We start from the raw sequence: 12,676 nt of genomic DNA, 5'->3' as shown, positions 1-12,676 counted from the left end.
GCTCTCTTCAGTTGTCCATTGTTTATGCTTTTTGTGCCTGAAACTTGTAATGGTTGTCCTTGGTCTCAAGCTGGAAAAGGATTGTTTTGCCTACCTACCCTGTGAAGAGAACTTACTAACACTTAATATGAAACTCAGACTACACACCTAGGCAGCACAGAATTTGAAAAATATGAAAGCTAAAACTTAAGGCATCAACTGCAGATGGGGAGACGGCGGAGGTTTTTAAAACCTTCTTTGCTTTGGTCTTTAGTGGAAAGACTGCTTGTCCTCAGGACAACTGTCCTCCTGTGTTGGTAGATGGTATCAGGGAGCAGAATGGTCCTGCCTTTATCAGGGAGGAGGCAGTCATAGAACTGCTGAGCTGCTTGGATGTTTATAAATCTATGGGCCCAGATGGGATCCATCCCAGGGTGAAGAGGGAGCTGGCAGATAAGCTTCTGAAGCCACTCTCCATCATTTACCAGCAGTCTTGGCTCACTGGTGAGGTTCCAGATGACTGGAAGCTGGCCAATGTGATGCTCATACACAAAAAGGATTGGAAGGAGGATCCTGGTAATTATAGGCCAGTTAGCCTGACCTCAGTACCTGGCAAAGTTATGGGACAGTTTATAATGAGTATCATCATGCAGTACTTACAGGATGGCCAGGGTATCAGACCCAGCCAGCATGGGTTTAGGAGGGGTAGGTCATGTTTGACCAACCTGATATCCTTTTATGACCAGGTGACCGACCTGGTGGATGCAGGAAAGGCTGTGGATGTTGTCTATTTAGAGTTCAGCAAGGCCTTTGACACTGTCTCCCACAGCACACTCCTGGAAAAGCTGGCAGCCCACGGCTTGGACAGGAACACTCTTTGCTGGGTTAAGAACTGGCTGGATGGTTGGGCCCAGAGAGTGGTGGTGAACGGTGGTGCATCCAGCTGGTGGCCAGTCACCAGTGGTGTCCCTCAGGGATCAGTGCTGGGGCCACTTGTGTTTAATATTTTTTATTCATGACATGGATGAGGGTATTGAGCCTATCATTTGCAGATTGTTATGAATAAAAAGTTATCTATTTTTTTAAGGTTGCAGAGTTAAAACAAGTTGGACCAGTTGCTGTTAAGTTAGCTTCATTGTTAAGAGTTCTTCTTCAATTACCTGTTAATGGTTGGTCATTAACCATTGTCACCCTGATGCTTGCCAGGGAATGACACCGGGACCCTGCAAGTACCAGGAGAATGGGAGTGGCATCAGAGCTAGTATGCAGATGAGAAATGCATTGCACCAAATTTTGCAGTTTTCCAGGAAAACCCCTAAAATCAACGAGCCAACAGAGAACTAGGGGACCTAGGTGACGTCTAAGGATGGGAGCATAGTCCAGGGCCTACTTGGATCATTTTTGCTTCTCACCCTAACCTGAAAGGATGTTGACTAGAGAGAGGACTCGAGGTGTTGGACCAAAAAGGCGGAATCTCCTAATCTCTCATGAGGACGGAATCCCCAGCTCTGCCTGCAGACCAGCAGACAAAGCTGCATCACCCTCCTCCTCCGTGCCACTCCTGGGAGCAACGGCGGCGTGGGCGTGACCCGTCGATTTCTCCCCAGCTGAGCTGATTCTTTTTAATAAAGGCATTAAAAAGGAGAAAGATCTCCTGCCCATTTATTTCACAGATGACACTAAGCTGGGAGCCTGTGTAGATCTGTTGGAAGGTAGGAGGGCTCTGCAAAGAGATCTGGAATGGTTGGCTGGATGGGCAGAGTCCAATAAAATGAAGTTTTATAAGTCCAAGTGCCAAGTTCTGCATTTTGGCCACAATAACCCCCTGCAACGCTATAGTCTGGGGACGGTGTGGCTGGACAGTGCCCAGGCGGAAAGGGACCTGGGGGTACTGGTCAACAGCCAGCTGAACATGGGCCAGCAGTGTGCCCTGGTGGTCAAGAAGGCCAGCGGCATCCTGGTCTGTATCAGGAATAGCGTGGCCAGCAGGAGCAGAGAGGTCATTCTTCCCCTGTACTTGGCACTAGTGAGGCTGCACCTTGAGTACTGTGTCCAATTCTGGGCCCCTCAGTTTAGGAAGGATGTTGAGACGCTTGAGCGTGTCCAGAGGAGGGCAATGAGGCTGATGAGGGGATTGGAACACAAGCCCTATAAGGAACAACTGAGGGAGCTGGGGTTGTTTAGCCTGGAGAAAAGGAGACTCAGAGGTGACTTTATCACTCTCTACAACTTCCTGAAAGGTGGTTGTAGTCAGGTGAAGGTCAGTCTCTTTCTCCAGGCAGCAACTGTCAGAACAAGAGGACACATTCTTAAGCTGTGCTAGAGGGAAATATAAGTTGGATATTAGGAAAAAGTTTTTTATGGGAAGAGTGATAAAGTACTGGAATAGTCTGCCTGGGGAGGTGGTGGAGTCACCATCCCTAGATGTGTTTAAATAAAGACTGGATATGGTGCTTGGCGCCACAGTTTAGTTGAAGTGTTAGGGCATGGGTTGGACTCGATGGTCTTAAGGGTCTCTTCCAGCCTAGTGATTCTGTGATTCTGTGTAACCATAGAGATGTGGGCTAAATGGAGAGACTTGCCAAATTTGCTGAGCTGAGTCATTGAAAACAAAGAGTATGGAGAAAGACTCTCTAACTAGTTAAAGTTAGAAAATTGTATGTTTATTAACACCAGTGGATGGCACAGGGGTCATCCCTGAAAGGCATGACCACACTGTACAAGGTTCTTTGCCCTCTATTTTTTCCTGCGATCTTACATGCAATACATATGCATAACCCCAGCACCTCCCATTCCTGCTCTGTGTTAAAATGAGTTTATTAGTCCTTCACATGTGCGCAATTCTTTTCTTGAATTGGGTCAGTGGTCTCGAATTAGGTTAATGGTCTTAAGGGATGAAGTCAGGAACATTTTCATCAGGTGTCTGTGTCCCTCTGGCATGATCCAAGGCCCCCTGCTTCATGATTGATTGACTTAAAGCCCAGGTGCTAACCATTTTTCTACTGGTTCCAATATGTTCTTATAACGGTTCACTTGCTCCCTTCTACAAACAAACTCATAATGGCAAATAATATAACAATCAGCTCTAGCTTAAGCATCTAATAGTCATTAACCTATTGTCTACTTATCTAACTTACATCCTGATCAATATGAATTTGTTCTAACCCTCAGCTGAAATCTTAAGTCTTTAAAACCATGCTTCATTTCCCCACTCCTTCTTCAAGGTTAGTAAATTCTTTTACTAATATATAGATTCTTCTTCATCTAGCCAAGCTGTGCAGTAGGTGTCTCTTAAAACCGTACCATATGCTCTTGATATTGAAGTTAAGGCTGCTACTTGCTGCAGCATTCTCCAATTCCAAACAAGTATTATAAGAGACAAAATCAAACTTGTACCAACTAAAATAAGCAAAACAATAATTGGATGAACCAAGGTATTGAGCAAACCAGTTGCTGTTGGTGACCACCCAAAAAGCACATCCCACCAATGATGGGATAGGCCTTCCTCTAATGTTTTAAACACTCTCCGTATAGTGTCTGTGTCATGGTGTATTGCAATCAAAGTTCTCTTTCTTTTATCTTTAATTTCTTTAAGAATTTTCTTTAATTCATTATGTTTTAACAATTGGGCAACGCAAGTTAAGTTCATCCCTATAGGCACGGGCAATATTTCTTGGACAGTAGTCAAGTTCACCGTTATATGTTGGTACAATACAACAAGTGCCTGATAGGAGAAGTCACACCCTTCAGTTTTGACAAAGTTACAAATGAACAAGTTAAATTGAGTTTCATTCACAGTAATCTCATTGACCATTATAGTGGGGCATGCTGTCCTGAGACAGACACAACCTTGTCCTGTATACACAAGCAAGGTTGTCTGGTTAATGGAATGCATTTCAAAGTGACAAATTATTTGCTCTGTATCCAAACAAATATCTTTATCATCACCTACATTGCCTTCACATATAAACCCCAATTGTTCCCTCATTGAGCAAGGTTCTAAGTTAATAGTTCACCACCTTCCTTCAACTTTTCGTGCCCACATTCTGTGTTTAAAAGGATATAGTATGGTCCCCTCATGATTTAGCCCTAAAGGAACAATTGGATATATCAAACTTACAGATGCATCATATATGGTTAAAACAAAAGCCGTTACCATACTTGTCATGGGATTATAAGTAAAATTAACTAAAACCCACGAGGATTGAAGTTCCTTTTCTAAATCTGAGGTATTATCCCAAACAACTTTCAGCAGGTAATATGCCTTCTCCCCCGTTCCTAATGATTGAGGCCGCCACTGATTGCATCCATAATTGTGCCTGTGTACACCTGAGAGCCAAAGAAATGCTTTCACTAGCTGTGCCTAAGGTATTAATTATCAATTGATGATCCCGGTCTTCTGTATTTTCCTATTCTGGTAATATTTTGGACAACTTCCACTGGCTGGTACCTAATGCCAATAAGGAAGATTGTAAAGGTTGTTGTAATTTAACCATATCATTGCCAATTACTGTCAATTTGTTCATTAATACTTCTGAATCCATTGTATTTAGAACCCCTAGTCCCATTCCCAATATCCCAGTAAGGTCTGTCTTCTGTCTGGACATAAAAGGCATACACTTCTGCAGCCAGGTGGTCCAATCCATAAAAGAAGACCTCAAAAATGGAGCACACTCAGGCTGAATGGCAGAGGCATTCACTTGCATTGCCATCTCTACCTGTTTTAATGACCACTTTGGATTAACTAGCAATTTTTGAATTCCTGTTTTCTTAACAGCATATGGCCCAATTTTGGTAATTATGGGAGCTATGGGTTCTAAAGTGATTTGGGTAGCTGTGGTTTCTCTTAGTGTTGGCACTAGTCAAGTTATCTTAACCTCATCTTTTTGGGGATCAGTACAAATTTGAGTTATATAATAATCAAGCTTAAAATCCTTAATTGCACAACCTTCTATTGTGAGCCTAAACTTGCAACAGTTGGTTAAACATTTGTCACAGCATTCAGGACCAATTTGAATAGGTTTTGTTATAAATTAAAAATGAAAAATAGCCAATTTTAATAAAAAAATTAAAAATAGAATTTATTTTGTGACCGTAATACAGTCCCGACAGCCACCAATCAATCGGACAGCGTACCACCCCTGGGAGGTGAGCTGGGTGGACGTGAGTATGGTCTCGCTAGCACCAAATCCTCCCCATCCACACCGGCTGCTCCAAGGTAGCGGTTCTTATACGATCTATTTTGCCCGCGGCAGAGTCCCTTTGTCTCTTTCTAAGTTCTTCATATTCAAGTTGGTTTCTTTCTTTGGTTCGGGCTTCACAAAACCTTCGTCTGGGAATAGAATAATACACTTCCCTGATTCCCAGAATCTGGCATTCAGATGGAAGGTGTTGATGGCTCTGGTCATCTCAAATAGGTATCTTGTCCAGGCCATCATCACTTGGGCGTCACTGGGTGCATGCTTCTGTGAATGCCCATCTCCTGTGCAGCCGAGGTTGTATTTCGCATGTAAATGTGGTGATGCCACTCTGCCCATCTGCCACGGTTTCGCCATCCTGGGGAAGAATCTCTCCCCTCCCTTGTGTACCGGCCGTTTATTTTACACATATGTATTTCATACATCTTTTATTTCCACAAATTACTAACCATATTTCTAACAGGTTTCATGGGTTCTCTATGAGATTAATGAAATCCATCCTGGACAAACACATATTCACATCCCCAAACATTTCTTCCTTCCCACACAGTTGCATTTGTAACTTTTAGCATCTTATGATAAATTGGGACACGCCTTATTGGTATAATCAAATAAGAATTTATTGATTACAGCAAACAAGGCATAAGCAAAGCAGCGCTGGGCGACGGGGGAGTTTTTGCTCCACCAACTGCCGCAGCCACAGTCAGTTCCAGTCGGTTTTTTTATACTGTATCGTTTCCTGCCGACGTGTCCTTTAAGTCGTACTCTGCATATGTGTTATTCTGTTGCTAGGTGGTCGTATCCTGCCTCCCGGTGGTCTCTAGGTGAAGGCCGGTAGTTTTTTTTCTCTCAGATTTCCTCTGGGTGACCCATTCCTTATTTAGCACCAATGCTTATCTCTCTGAAACTTAAAAGTTGTTAGGCAAGCATGTTTTGGACAATGTGGGTTTTATCAAGTGCTGAAAGCCTGTTTCCCGTTATCTTACTTTAGTCCCGGGTTTTATCAAGAGCTGGAAGTCTGTTTCCTGTTGTCTTACTTTAATCCCTTAGTGAACAAAACACGCCATGTTCTATCACAAACACCCCCCTTTTTCTCTTGTTCATTTTTGTTCACTGAATCTTTGCAGTTCTTGCCTAGCTAATTCCAGAGTTTCGTCTTTTGGTATTTGCTCATATCTTGTCCTAACAAGCATCAGGTGTGCAGCTTCCAGGCGTCCTTTTACTATAGAAATCAGTCTATTAAATATACAGGGCTCAAATGTGAGTCCAAATATCAGAAAAATCAGGGGTCCTGTAATAGTAGATAGTAAAGTAGTCGGCCAGGGTGAGTGGTTAAACCATGACTCATACCAGTTTTGTTGCGCTTCTCTTTCTTTTCTCCACTGTTCTAACTGTTTTCTTAGTTCTGCCATTGTATCTATGACAACTCCGGTATGGTCTGCATATGCGCAACATTCTTCCTTTAGTGCTACACATAATCCCCCTTGTTGCAGGAATAGTAAATCTAATCCTCTTCTATTTTGTAAGACCACTTCCGACAGAGACCGTACTGATTTTACCAATCCATCAATAGCCTGTTCTATCCTATTCAAATCTTCATCTACTGAAATTCTTAACTCCCGAAATTCTTTGTGCTGATTTACCAGGGAGGCTACCTGCTCCTATTCCTCCTATAGTAAGGAGGGTCGCTATGGTTATTGCGGTAAGGGGTTCTCTTTTCTCTAGGTGGTGATCTGCCGTAGTGTGCTGCTTATATACATACTCACTAGAGTGGTACGTAATTTTAGGTATTATGGACACTTGAATGCAGTAATCATGGGTATAATTAAACAATTTCAAAGAAAGACAAGGTGTAATTCCTATGTTATTACAAACCCATCTAGTGTTCGTGGCTGGCAGTAGCCAGTCAGCCGGTTTCTCATCTTGTTTCTGTAGCATAATTACCCCACACAAATGTTCCTTATCCTTGGGGATACTTCCTATGCATCTCCCTTTCCCAGTAACTTGGGATAATGTTAATCCTTGGGATACTTCCTTCTTCCGTCTCCAAAGACACTGTGATGGGTTTGTTCCATTTATTCTCCTAACTTTTGATGTTATCCCAATACCTTCATAAAACGGTGGCCTAATGTTGTAACATAACCAGCATTCCTTAGTCAACTCGGGGTTTGTTTTGTTCAGAATTCCATAACTAGCTTGCATAACTTTCCATAGGGTACTATATTCGCTATATTCTGACCCTGCTTTCATAGTCCTGTTTTTTCCCTGTGGGGTGACCGTTTTGTTTTCAGATTCCCAGGTGATATTGTGCGGGTCTTTAATCACTCCGTCTAGTCCTCCCAGTTCCTTATTTGGCCCTATTAATTCTGGGGGATCGTTTGGGGCTTTCTCTTTCTTAATTAGTATTAGGTTCCCTCTATCTTTTCCAGGTTCCCAGTGTCTCACTCCCCAGGTTTTCCCTAAGAGCCACCCTTGGTCTCCCGGTTGAGTGACATTTATATAAACAAATGCACAATTACCTAGATATGCCGAGGTTTGTTTAGTGCATTTGGCTGGTCCAAACCCCGCTTGTATGTGTGAGTCTGGCCCCCCGCCCTGGTGTCCAATGGGAGGCTATGGTCTCGCATCCCCAGTACCCACAAAAGTATTCCCCTGGGTAGTTACAGTATGGTTTTCCTCGGTTAGCACTTGGACACATATAGAATCCTGTCAAGTTTAGTACCTTGCCAAAGTGTTCAATAGCAGTTAAATCACATAATCCCACTTGGAAACTTGGTCCCTTTACAGTGGTGATTGTTTGCAGGATTTTGTTATCACTCCACCTAGTTAAAGTCCATGTAAAGGGCTCATGAGGATGTGCGTCTTCGCTATTAGCTTTTCCTAAACAAAATATAATCAGCAAAAATATAGTGTGTTGGATTAAGTGGTGGAGGTTGTCGACGGCATGGGTACGATTTAATAAATAATTGTGATCTGATGTTAATCTTCCCTTAGTTAGATGTCGCGTGTTGTACCAAGGATCTTTAGGGTTTTTAGTCCCACTCCTGAGGCAGTTCTCTGAGCATCGCTCTGGTATCCCAGTTTGTGGGTTCTTTCCTCCACAGTTGCTTACTCCTCTGCCTCACCCGTCGACTCGGTTGCGTCGAGCCACGGGGGGTACCATCTTCTCGGCAGCAGGGGTATTCTTCAGGAGGTTTCCTAGAATGAGCTCTTATAGCCCTCTGCCTTTCAATATAGGTACCCCAATTAGAGTCCTTAATTCCAGGAGTATAACTCTGAACCTCTTTCAGGTACTTGCGACAAATGGCCCTAGTAATTTCAGCTACAAAGGGGTTGGCTCATTAGAGTGGTAGCAATAGAAGTTCGGCTCAACCCCTTTGGTGTATATCTCCCACCACTCTTCCGATTCCAAGTCCAATTCCCCTCGAGAGGCTTTATAAGCTAAAACCCAGTTGGTTATTTTGCGTTGAAGGGTCCAACAAGGGGTGCAGATCCCCCTCGGTGGAATCCCGCGTCTACAATGAATCCACCACTTTTCCCCACACACCTTACATATGTAACATACAAATGGATAACAATTACAATCTGAATTTCCACACCTTATTCTAACATGCAGTTTACTAATCAGTCCCTTATTTACATAGCGTGGGTCCGGGAGGTATTCAATCCGATATGTGGTCATTAACAGTCTTTTCTGCGAATTCTCAGTTTCAAATCCCCAGGAGGACTAGTTATCTTCCACTCGGATGATGGCTCCTTCACTGGTCCCTTAATTCTGCTGGCATGTGTCCATCCCTTTTCAGCTGTCCGTATTGCAGTCTCTGTGGTAAGCAATACAAGGTAAGGGCCCTCCCATTGTGGGGTCAGCGAGGTTTCTTTCCATGATTTTATCAATACCCAATCCCCCTGGCTGGATCCGGTGTATTTTCAATTCCAGTGGGGGTCTTTGGGCTATCATACCCTTTTTCCACAGCTCTTCCCTGTACCTCATTAACTTAGTAATATAGGTATTTATATGTTGATCTCTAAAACTTGGATGATCCTGTGGCTCCTCGAGGTTATAGGGCATTCCATAGAGCATCTCAAATGGGGAGATTCCCATATCTGTTCTCGGTTGGGTTCGTATATTTAATAGTGCTAGTGGTAAGCACCTTACCCAGGACAGCTTGGTTTCCAGCATAAGCTTTGTTAGCTGTTTCTTTATCTCTCCATTCATCCTCTCAACCCTCCCCGAACTTTGGGGATGCCATGGGGTGTGATATTCCCACCTTATTCCCATGAACTTCATTATTTCCTGATTAATTTTGGATACAAAGTGGGGTCCTCTATCGGAATCGATCATCTCGGTGACTCCGTACCTAGGAATAATGTTTTCTAACAAAACCTTTACTACTGTTTGTGCTGTCGCCCTTGCGGTGGGGAATGCCTCGACAAAGTGTGTCAAATGGTCTACTATGACCAGCAGGTATTTGTATCGTCCCACTTTGGGAAGCTCGGTAAAATCTAGTTGTATGTTAGCAAATGGTCTATATGCCAGAGGTCTTCCCCCCAATGGGCGCTCTCTTAAATAGGCCTTGTTTACCTTAAGGCAGGTCATACATCCCTTGACTACCTGTTTTGCCAGGTTGTATATCCCAATGCACATATATTTAGCTGCAAAATGGTCGACCAATGCTTGATTTCCCCAATGGGTTTGGCTATGCAATTTTGGTAAAATTTCTAAAGCTACCGATTTTGGTAGCACAGTTCTCCCATCTGGAAGTTCCCATTGTTTTTGTGAGTTTTTTTTTAACCCCATATGGGATAGTTTTTCTTTTTCTTGTATCGTGAAGCTGTAAATATACCATAATTTCTCCCCATGTTTATAGCAATAAGGGGCTATCGGAGTCTCGCAGATACATCTCACAGCTTCATAATCCCAGGCTTCCCAACATCTACTGCAGGGAAATTCTTCCACCCTGCTTCCACAATCACTACATTTTTCTCTTTCCTTGATGGGATCTTCCCAATTACAATAATCCGGGCAACAGTGGCACACCTCCCACATTTCTACCCCACATCTTTTCTTTGTTAATCCCTTTTCTCTTTCATTCTCATTCTTAGTTTGTCGTATTGTTAGTAATGCTACTCGTTTAGCCTCTTGATCTGCAAGGTTGTTACCCCTGCTTTTGAAGTCTAGCCCTTTTTGGTGTCCCCTTAAGTGTACTACTGCAATTTTCTTGGGCCCCCTCAGAGCTTGGAGCATTTGTTTTATTAGTTCCTGGTGTACCAGGTCCTTTCCTTGGTAATTAATTAAACCTCGTTCTTCCCAGATTTTCCCAAATGTGTGTACTACACCATACGCGTATTTAGAATCTGTATATATGGTACCTGTTTTGTTCTGTAGTAGCTTTAAGGCTTGCAATACTGCATATAATTCGTATGCCTGGGCTGACCAGGATTTGCTCAAGGGTCCTGATTCTGAAACCTTGTAATCCTTTCCATTAACAATTGCATACCCGGAAACCCGCTTCCCGTCTACCACCCGGGATGATCCATCTACAAATAATCTTTCCCCTTCTTCCAGTTCCTCCTCCTCTAGGTCTGGTCTTATTTTTGTTTGTTCTTCTATGGTCAACATGCAATCATGAGTTAGTTTATTCTCATCAGGTTCCCCATATAGGAATTGGGCAGGGTTTTGTAGTGTGGTTATTTCTAGGGTCAATTTTGGAGAATCTAATAAAATCCCCTCATACTTTAAAAGCCTTGAGTCAGTTATCCATTTTTCAGCTTTTTGTTGCAATATGTTTTTGATGTTGTGTGGGGATAATACTTTAAGTTCTCCATTAAAAGTTATTTTATTAGCTTCTTCTACCAGAAGGGCACAAGCCACCACCGCCTGTAGGCAGGTGGGCCATCCTTTACTTACAGGATCTAGTATCTTTGATAAATAACCTACCGGTTTCTTTTTCCCAGCCCAGTCCTGAGTTAGCACTCCATATGCTGTTCCATGGTCGGTATTAATGAACAGATAAAATGGCCTTTTCAAATCCGGTAAACTCAAGACGGGTGCGTTTATTAAATCATGCTGCAGTTGTTCTAATTGTTGTTCACCCTCCCTACTCCATTTCAATAAGCCTTCCTGACTAAGCTTATTGTACAAGAACTTCACTTTATTACTGTAGTTATCAATCCATTGTCTACAGTATCCTACTAATCCCAGTAATTGCCTTACTTGTCTCTTACTTCTTGGAGGTGGGAGTGAGAGGATTCCTTTTACTCTCTCAGGATCTATCTTCTTTTCCCCTTTACTCAAATAGTGGCCTAAGTATTTCACCTCCTCTTCTACAAATTGCAACTTTGTTTTTGATACCTTTAATCCCTTTAAACTCAAAAAGTTTCTTCTCTGACTTCTTCTTCCTCCTTCCCTGCAATCAATAGATCATCTACATATTGAATCAAAGTGACCCCTTCTCCTACTTGAAATTTTTGGAGGATTTGTTCTAATGCTTGACCAAACAAATTGGGTGATTCAGTAAATCCCTGTGGCAGTACTGTCCACCGCAGTTGCTGACGTCTGTGAGTATCTGGGTCTTCCCATTCAAAGGCAAAGTAATCTCTGCTGCCTTTATCTAAGGGGCAAGCCCAAAATGCATCCTTTAAGTCAATCACACTATACCAAAGGTTTTCTGGTCCCAATCTACTTAAAAGAGTATACGGGTTGGCGACTACTGGGAATCGGGCCATGGTTCTTTTATTTATCTCCCTTAAGTCATGTACTAGCCTGTATGACCCGTCAGGCTTTTTGACTGGCAAGATGGGTGTGTTAAAGGGAGACATGCAGGGCTCTAAAAGCCCTTTGCTTATTAGCCTGTCTATTTCAGGCTTTAGTCCCCTCTTCCCTTCTGGGGAAATAGGATATTGTTTGATCCTTATGGGAACCTCTGGATCCTTTATGGTGACTGAAAAAGGTGGGATGCTGAGCTGGCTGACACTATCAGGTGTGTACCATACCTCAGGGTTAATCTTCTTCTCATCCTCAATTCTAAGAGGGCATAATCTTATTCTCAATTCTTTGTTCAGTACCTCTATGTTTATTCCTAACTCTATGATTAAATCTCTTCCCAAAAGATTGTAATCTGCTTCCGGTGTCAATAGAAGGCTTCCAATCCCTATTTTAGATTCTGTTTCTATTAAAACATTTTTAATGACTGGAACCTCAAAGGGTTCACCTTTTGCGCCGACTACTACGGCGGTATCTCGGGAGGGTTTACATCCAGATGGCAAGACCTGGATGGTTGATCTTTCAGCTCCCGTATCTACCAGGAATTCAAATTCCTGGCGCTGGGGACCTACTTTAATCTTTATCAAGGGCTCTTGATGTTTATGTGTCCCCAGTAAATAAAGCCCCTGACACCCCTAGTCCTCCTTAAACATTCTTTCATCCTTCAACCTCTTTCTACAGTCTCTCCGGAAATGCCCCCGCCCCCCACAATAAAAGCAAGTGTTTTCCTCTCTTC

Source organism: Passer domesticus, chromosome W (assembly GCF_036417665.1).
Source record: "Passer domesticus isolate bPasDom1 chromosome W, bPasDom1.hap1, whole genome shotgun sequence".
Classification (NCBI taxonomy): Eukaryota; Metazoa; Chordata; class Aves; order Passeriformes; family Passeridae; genus Passer; species Passer domesticus.
The sequence above is the reverse complement of the archived record's forward strand: the minus strand, read 5'-3'. Positions refer to the sequence as shown.